Here is a 7,654-nt window from a genome sequence, read left to right on the forward strand (position 1 = left end):
GGCGCACCCCCGCGCAGGCGCAGTGGGAGCCCCGAGCAGGACGCGTAACCGCCGGCGTCTCGCGAGAAGAGAATCGAGGTACGCTGGTAAGATCTCAAGAAGCGGAGGGGAATTAGCTCAAATGGTAGAGCGCTCGCTTAGCATGCGAGAGGTAGCGGGATCGATGCCCGCATTCTCCAGGCTTTTTTTGTCGTCTCATGCCGCGGCGCTCCGCCTTTGCGATCCACCTATGCCTTTTGCTTTTTTTTTTTTTCGAAAAATTTCTTTAAATTCTAATTTGCTTTCTGAAAATTCTTAAAGGTACGTTTGCTTAACCCGTGCTTAAGACAAGCAGAGTGCTGTCTACTGTACGCCTGGTGCAGCAAGAGAGCCTTTTTGCTTTCTCATATAATATATAGGGACAAGGCCCACAACAGTGAGCAGCAGCCGCTGCCTCTGGTGCTTCCCACAGCAGGTTTTTTTTTAGAAGGAATCAAAATGCTTCAAGGGGCATTGATGTACATGCCATTTAGTCAACAAACTGGTGAGCCTTTTCCCAGTGAATTTATCCAGCTGCAAAGTTCAGGCAAATATTCAAATTCTTCACATTCTGCTATTATTCCACTCCAACAAGCCACAAGGAATAATCAAATGATTTAAAGAAAAAGACAGCAGATTTTAAAAACCAAAGGTTAACTTTTAATAAGTGACTGTATCATGAAAAAGACCCAGCTCCATAGGAATACACTCAGTTTGCATTTCCATCCCAGTCATAAGCTGAACTGGCAATCGAAGGTGGAAAACAATTCTGCACACTTTCTCTAGTTACATGTGTGAGGAAATGACCTCTCTGACAAATTTCAATAGCAAGGAGTGGAATTCAGCTTTCAGGCTGCTCACAGCCCCCAGCCTACACCTGAGCAAACTGCAAAACCTCCCACCCCCAGACCTTTGCAGTGGGCCTGGGGTAGGCTCACCTCTCTGCAGAGCACACACCCAAGCCCTGGGGTGGTTAATAAGGGAAGAGATCTGGCAGGGAGACCACGGTCTTAAATCACAGGGGACTTCCCAGCATGTTCGTCAAATCCCCAGGTGGGGCCTAGGACACAGTGGAAAACATGAGTGGGTGCTTTCCAGATGAACCAAATTCTTCCACAACATGCTTACATTAAATTGTATCTTCTGAAAGAGTAAGAAACCTTAATATTGCTAGGTGTCCTTTTAAAAAGAATAAACTTGGGGAAACACTTTTTGTCTGAATAAATATGTGCAGAGATTTTTGCAGAGCAGCACTACTTAGCTATGGTCTTTTTGTGCATCTATAGCCAGGCCTTACCCCAGGCTCGAGTCCTGTCTGTTTTACTCTTTAATTCCTGCAGGTCTTTGAAAGTTCTTCTAACTAACTCCACTGCCTTCTTTATAGGCACCGTGGCTGTTTAAGTAAGACAATTCCCAATTAATTCCCAATAGCCCAAAGAAGAACTGAATTGAAGAGAGGATGCAGTGGCTTTTCAAAGTGGTTATTTGGTATAAATACCCATGAATTCTCATGGGTAGCCTCAGGGAGACTAGAAAGAGACGTCTCCACCGGCAGTGGACATCTACCTGTCCTTTCCAGAAAATAGCAATGGTAACAGGCAAACTGAAGTCTGAAAAACAGATGAGTGTATGGTTGTTGTGGGTTTTTTTAGCTTGAAGATTTCAGTGACAAGACATTGAGGTGCTGGAGTGTGTCCAAAGAAGAACAACAAAGCTGGTGAAGGGTCTAGAGCACAAGTCTTATAAGGGGTGGCTGAGGGAAGTGGGGTTGTTTAGCCTGGGGAAAAGAAGGCTGAGGGGAGACCTGATTGCTCTCTACAACTACCTGAAAGGAGGTTGTAGCGAGGTGGGGGTCGGTCTCTTCTCCCAAGTATCAAGTGATAGGATGAGAGGAAATGGCCTCAAGTTGCACCAGGGGAGGTTTAGATTGGATATTAGGAAAAATTTCTTCACTGAAAGGGTTGTCAAGCATTGGAACAGGCTGCCCAGGGCAATGGTTGAGTCACCATCCCTGGAGGTATTAAAAAGATGAGTAGATGTGGTGCTTAGGGACATGGTTTAGTGCTGGACTTGGCAGTGTTAGGTTAACAGTTGGACTCGATAATCTTAAAGGTCTTTCCCAACCTAAAATGTTCTATGACTCTCTGATTCTTGCTTTTTAGAGCTGATTTACACTCAGGCTTCTGAGGCAAACTCACGAAATAACCAGCTGTTGCTACAACGGTCTTCAAAGCTTCAACAAACGATTTGAGTCTTCCTATGCAGCAGGATTTAACAGGAAAGTGAAATCCATCAGTCTCCTATTTCATCAGCTGCTATGCAGCTGGCATGAAGAGACTGTATTGTGAAATACGTTTGTGTCTATGATCCGGGTCCTCTCATTTTCCCCTCTAGCTTTGGCCTCATCTCAACCCCCAACCCCTGGAATAGCTTGGTGACCACGGGCAACCTCGGGATGATGGAAAACTAAAGGAGGACTGTAAACTTGGTGAAACTGATGCTGCATCGCCCTCTGCAGACTGGCAGGCAAGAACTGCCACAGATTGAGGCAAAAGATGCAGAAGGAAAGCAGGGTTGGGCAAAAAATTCCCCTTACCATAGTTTTTCTGCAGGTCAGTGCAGTGCAGTGCAGTGTTCGATGTGCAGTGGCTGATGAACATGTCTGGAAAGCCCCATTTTTTGGGGGCCCCATTTTCACTGGACCCATGTTGAAAGACTGTGTACACAGGGATAAAATATTATGCATGTACTCACAGCACCATTTCATTATCATGATTCCCACCCCCTGAAAAAAATAAAACCAGCGTGAAATGAAGAGACCAGCTTTTCTTTTAAGAGAACAAGATGACCACATCAGAACAGCTAAAAAATCCTCCCTAATGGCTTTCTTGTGGGAAGCCATAATGAGCTGCCACAGTATGGAACATCCATATGTGCGTGTGCACACATGCAAGTCGAGCGTTTGCCTGTATTTGCTGAGGAGCCCAAAGCTTGCTCAGCCACCTTGCATCTCCCAGCCACGTGCTACCACCATCTGTTTATTGACCTTCCTTTCTTTTTGGTCCCGAGACATCAGCTAAGCCACAGTGTCGGATTCTCCACACTGGCTCTGCAGATGTTTTTGCTCCCCAGTGCTTTATCAGCCCACTGGCTCTTCAGGAATGACACAAGTTTTGCATCTCCGCCCCCCTGCAAAGCCTTACTTCAAGTCGCACACAAGCTCGAGGAACAAATGTCTTCCAGCAATACATCAAGTAGGAGTTAAAACAAAGCTCTCAGTGCAACAAATGGAGCTGGGCACATGCTTTCGCCTAGCTCTTTTGATCACTGTGGCTGTATTTATGTAATAAATTTGCTGGTAGACATTGCATGGTCAAGTTAGCAAAAGGCCTGTCGCTACCCTGAAAATTTTATTGTCTTTAAATTAAATGGGAAACTGCTAGAGGGGGAAAAGGAAAATCTTTCAGCTTATGCTAATGAGCTTAATTTAAGTATCCTTTTGCAAGTTTGATCTAGGCTTATGTGTGTAAATTTAGTTTTACGATGAAGTCACCTTAAGCGCAGAGACACATCTCAACTTCTTCAGATTGCAGGACACAAGACCTCCCCTTGCTGGCTCCATGCCAGCTATGCCCACAAGGGACAGGGGCAAGGCAGGCACCACTGTGCTCTCCCTCCCTGGTACAAAGGCCAAAGGAGAGGGAGACCCTAAAAAAAGGGGAGATACACTGGAGTCACCTCAAAAAGTATATGGGGAAATGGTGATAAAGAAAGGAGTACTGGGCAGATAACACCATCAGACTCCTCAGGGAGTCAGACCTGAGTCTGCGTGAACACCTAAATGGATGTGCCTTCCATGCCAGGAGTCTTCCATTGTTTCTCTGGAAAGACATACAGATATATTTCTCACCAGTGTTTGCTGTTAGGTTTCTCATCCCCATTTTGCATAGTTTCCTCTGGACTTGTGTGTATCTTAGTGAGTAGGACAGCCTGGTACTCCTTGCTGGGGAAAGGGCGATAGATTTTTCCCAAGATGCCTTTTCTCATCCCCACAGTGAGGGCAACCAGAGGGACAACAGGGAGATAGAAGCTGATAACAGCTTGGGATGGCTACCTGGCACGTAAATCTGTTTTTTCACCAGCACAGACCAGTGTGTAATGGGTACTTTGTCCAGGGCAAGAGGTCTACAGAAGGTCCACGTGACATAAACCACTCTGAAACCTCTAACAAACACTAGACTTTGTCCTTTAGAGACTCCTGATTTTGGTGGCAGAGCAGGAACTGAGAGCAGTGAGGTGACAGCAGTGGCTGGGTAGGAAATGACACCTTTGCTGTCGGGCTGAATGACAGGCATCTGATTTCAAATTACCTGTTGGACTGGGGGATGATGCAATGTCTTGCCAGCATTCACTTACTTGCTAACGCTAGTGGTCTTCCTGAGAGCGTCATGCTAAACATGAAGGACAAGAGACATCCTTCACTGGAGGCAGCACCCCACCCATCCGATTGCCAGGGAGCCTCCCGGCAAACACCAAAGCCAGAAGCTCGTGCCATCCCCAAGCTCATGGCTGGGGTTCAGCAAGTTTCAGGTCAGACCCAGAGGCACAAGGGCTGTTCTAGCAACCACGTTGTGTGGACAACCCTGTCTTTCCTGGGAGGGAACAGGGAAGAGGTGCACCCTCTGGCATTCAACTCTCTTCTGGGCATTAAGGAAGGTGGGGTTTAGTAATCCGAGCTCTTCTGGCAGTCAGTTCCCACCTCTTCCAGAAGAAGGATAATAAAGGCAATTAGGGGGAAAACCTCTACTTCTCCCCCTGGGGTGCAGCAAAGGTTGTGCCTCCCAGCCTGTGCCGCCATCTCCTCTGCTGGCGTCAGCAGCTGTGGGAGGGAACAACAGAGTTGGCCTTCTGCCTCCGGTTCATTTGCAGTCTACTGAAACATTAATCTCCACACCATCGAGGATGAGGGGGAGAAAGTGGGTTACTGCAACCTGCAATTAGCATGCGATGCAGCTTGAGAGATGGCAGGGTAATCTTTGCTGAGGGGAAGAGCCAGCAGGGGTTTGGGAGGAGGAGGTGTAGGATTGGGGGGCCTGCTTGCTGCCAAGAGGCAGTTTTAGGGAGTCACAACCAGGGCTGTTGCTGGGGGACCTTTCCAGGATGTGTGAGCATCCAGCTTGTACAGGAGCAGGGGGCTGGCCATGCCCTAGCCGCTGTCAGGGGGGTTAGCCCCCCAGGTGAGGTGGCAGGGAAGTAGTAACGTGCTCATCAGCATCACTCGCTGTCCAGGCAGGACAGGGCTTGCCTGAGGAATGGAGAAAATATTTGCAAATTTCAGCATCTCTATCCACACTTTAACACTGTTGTGGCCTCATTTTCAAATGGATCCTTCAATGGCAACTACTCCCTTGCTCTGGGCTAAACCCTGGCGAGTGGCTACATGATCGAGGTAAGAAGTTAAAGTCACCTCTATCATCATCAGGTTTTGTGGGATGTTTGCACCTAAGCCAGGTACGATCATGTATGGGAGTGTGGCTCCACCAGCCCCTGAAGAGCTACTCTGGGAGGAGAAAAGCCATCAGAACCCAAAACTGCTTTTCTCCCTCTAGCAGGCACCATGTGTACAACAGCAGAGGTTGCGTAGTAACGGCAGCAGGAAGGCGTCAGCTCTGCCCTCCTCACTCCCCGCAGAGCGCCGAGAAGAGCGAGGTATGTATCAGCAGCAAAACCGGGCTCTTAAACTCCCTAAACTTTCCCTTCTGCTTACTGGGGAGGAGCACGTAGCAATTTTGAAGCCATGCGTCGCAGAGGCTGCTTTGTAGGGCATGGCTGCTTGTGCTTAATTGAACCGTTGTGTGATCCAGTGGGATGGGGAAGGGGTGTTTGTAAGAAGAAGAAGCTGGGGGAGACACTAAATTTGGGGGGGATGGGGGGAGAAGGGAGGTGACTCAGTATGTTGCCTAGAAAGCTCTCGGCACTTCAAAACCTTTCTTTGCTCTGTCTTGTGAAAGTCTGAACGAGCTTTTGCTGGGGCTAAAAGTACTGGGAAACAATAGGGAGACAGGGAGTAGCCGGCAGCTGGAGGAGGAAGCGAGGCAAGTGATGACGAATGCCTTCCAGCCCTGGCCAGGCGCTGGCACCCTCGCTCCCGCCACAGGACGGATGTGCAGGCAAGCCGCTGGTCACTGGGATTGCGTGGGTGCAGCGGCACAGGGAAAGCCCGGGGAGGGCGACAGTCATCGCAGCAGCAAAACTCCAACGTGCCCATCCTCCATTGCGCCCACGGCTTCCTTTCAAACAGCTTAGAGGAGAGGCCTTTGTGCCGGTAAGGTGCAGCTTGTCTGCTCATCAACGTGTTGTACTAATGAGGGAGACCGAATACGAGAGATGTGTTACGGATAGAACTGGTGAAAGGGACGGAGAGGGGGGATATCCCAGGCCCTCTCAGCTTGCCCCTGTATGCTGCCACCTGGCAATCCGCCAGGGACACCACTGAGGAACAGCTATTTTTGTTGTTCCAAGTTTGAACAGTTCCCAGTTCCGACCTCCCCGGGGAAGTATAAGGGGAGGTCCTGTCTCCCCTGGCTGAGACCCTCCCATGTTACCCCTCCGCTGAGTGACCTGCATGCATCCGCATTGCACTCCGTGTCCCAGCAAGGGGCAGAGGTTGCCCTCCCAGCCCAAGTGGGACACCTTCCCATTCAACATTTGATCCTCCTATCACTTTCGCATCCGCTTGCTACAGGGATTTCCCTCTCTCCTCTCGTTTCCTGAATATCCCAGTACTCCCGCTCTGGGGGGAGACAGGGGTAGATGGGAAAAAGGGGCAACAGGGGAGGGGGGAAAAGGGAAAGGAAGGAAAAAGAGGAGGAAATGAGGGAAGTAAGGGAAAAGATGAAAAAAAGGGAAGAAATAGAAGAAGAGGAGAGAACGGGGGAAGAAAGGAGGGTAGAAGGGTGGAAAAGGAACAAAAGAGGGAAGTGGGAAGAAGGGACAAGGAAGAAAGGGAGAGAAAAGAGGGAAGTGGCAATAGGACAGGAAAAAGAGGGAGGGAAGGAAGGAAGGAAGGAAGGAAGGAAGGAAGGAAGGAAGGAAGGAAGGAAGGAAGGAAGGAAGGAAGGAAGGAAGGAAGGAAGGAAGGAAGGAAGGAAGGAAGGAAGGGGGGAGGAAGGGAAGAAAAAGAGAGAAGAAAGAGGGGAGGAAGGGAAGAAAAAGAGGGAAGAAAGAGGGATAAAACAGAAGGGGGAAAAGGGGAAAGGGGAGGAAGAGGAGGGAAGCGGGGAAAGTACAGGAAAAAGAAGAAAGGGGAAGCTGAGAAGGGGAAAAGAGAGAAAAAGGAGGGAAGTGAAGAAAGCAGGGAAAAAGAGGGAAGGAAGAGGATATGGAGGAAATGCATTGGGGGGGAAGAAGGGAGGAAAAAGAGAGGGAAAAGAGGGACGGGGAAAAGAAGGGAGGAAAAAGGGGGAGGGGAGAAAAGGGTAGCAGGCAGAAGCCAATTTTAAAAAAGGAAGAAAGGGAAAGGTAAGATGGGAGAAAGAGAGGGGAAAGGGGGAGAAGTGGCAAAGAGGGCGGGCAAAAAGAGGGGGGGGAAACGGAGGGGAAAGAGGGAGAAAAAAAGGGGGAGAGAAAGAGGAAA

At 49.1% G+C, this 7,654-nt stretch overlaps 1 protein-coding gene and 1 non-coding gene across 2 annotated transcripts in view; both read left to right on the forward strand.

The window, feature by feature from the left end:
• The first annotated feature begins 106 nt into the window (after positions 1 to 106).
• TRNAA-AGC lies at positions 107 to 179 on the forward strand. The gene has a single exon. It is a non-coding gene; the product is annotated as a tRNA-Ala (tRNA).
• Positions 180 to 5,674: 5,495 nt separating this feature from the next.
• Positions 5,675 to 7,654, forward strand: part of RNH1 (ribonuclease/angiogenin inhibitor 1) — a 13,629-nt gene continuing 11,649 nt past the window's right edge. Inside the window, exon 1 of the mRNA XM_009889364.1 lies at positions 5,675 to 5,727. The gene's annotated coding sequence lies outside the window, so the exon portion shown is untranslated. The remainder of the gene's footprint in view (positions 5,728 to 7,654) is intronic.

The sequence above is a fragment of the Charadrius vociferus genome, unplaced genomic scaffold, assembly GCF_000708025.1.
Source record: "Charadrius vociferus isolate BGI_N301 unplaced genomic scaffold, ASM70802v2 scaffold467, whole genome shotgun sequence".
Lineage (NCBI taxonomy): Eukaryota > Metazoa > Chordata > Aves > Charadriiformes > Charadriidae > Charadrius > Charadrius vociferus.